Genomic DNA, 901 nt, shown 5'->3' with positions numbered 1-901 from the left:
TCTTTGTCTAGAAGCTCATCTGGAACCTATCCACTATGGATGACCTTGCTGGTATTCAAAATACCTGGGGAATAGCTTCCAGAATCACAGCAACACACAAGCCACCACAATACAACAAACTGACAGACAAGTGGTAGAAACTTCTCTCTCTGTATATGTATATGTTTCACTAGTTTTTCATCTCTGGAAAACCTGGCCTAAGACACCCTGCATGAAACAAATCTATTGGTGCTATTTTTCCAAGAACATGTGCTCACTTGATGCTGTATGTCACATATGGGTAATTCTCACAATATCTCTAACTTTTTCATGATGCTATTGTACATTTAATTGACTATTGTATAGTGTAAACATAACTTTAATATGTACTGAGAAACCAAAAATTGTATGTAACTCACTTTGTCGTGGTATTTTTTATTGTAGCAGTCTGGAACTGAATTTGCATATCTCTGAGGTATACCTGTACTACATAATTTACCTATTTATTGTGTTTAATTTTTGTTTTTCTCTCCCCTCCTCCCAATCCATGCTAGAATGTATGCCCTATAAGGATGGTAGGGATCTTTGTCTAATTTGTTCACTGATTCATTCAAACACTCAATATAATGCCTCACATATATTGTTGTTGTTAAGTGCTGTTCAGTGGATTCCATCTCACAGTGGTCCTGTATAGTATAGTGTTTTAGAGGAGTGGCTGGTGGGTTTGCAGTTAGCAGTCCATTGTTTATCCTACATCGCCACACCGGGGAGATATTGAACAAATGAATTCATATTAACTAATCCATAAAAATGCCTTTGAATTGTGGTGTTGGAGGAGAATACTAAAAGTGCCATGGACTGCCAAAAGAACCAATAGATCTGTTTTGGAAGAGTGCAGCCAGAGTGCTCCTTGGAGGCCAAG

This window comes from Chrysochloris asiatica, unplaced genomic scaffold (genome assembly GCF_000296735.1).
Source record: "Chrysochloris asiatica unplaced genomic scaffold, ChrAsi1.0 scaffold00036, whole genome shotgun sequence".
Taxonomy (NCBI): Eukaryota; Metazoa; Chordata; class Mammalia; order Afrosoricida; family Chrysochloridae; genus Chrysochloris; species Chrysochloris asiatica.
Note: the sequence above shows the minus strand (reverse complement) of the source record.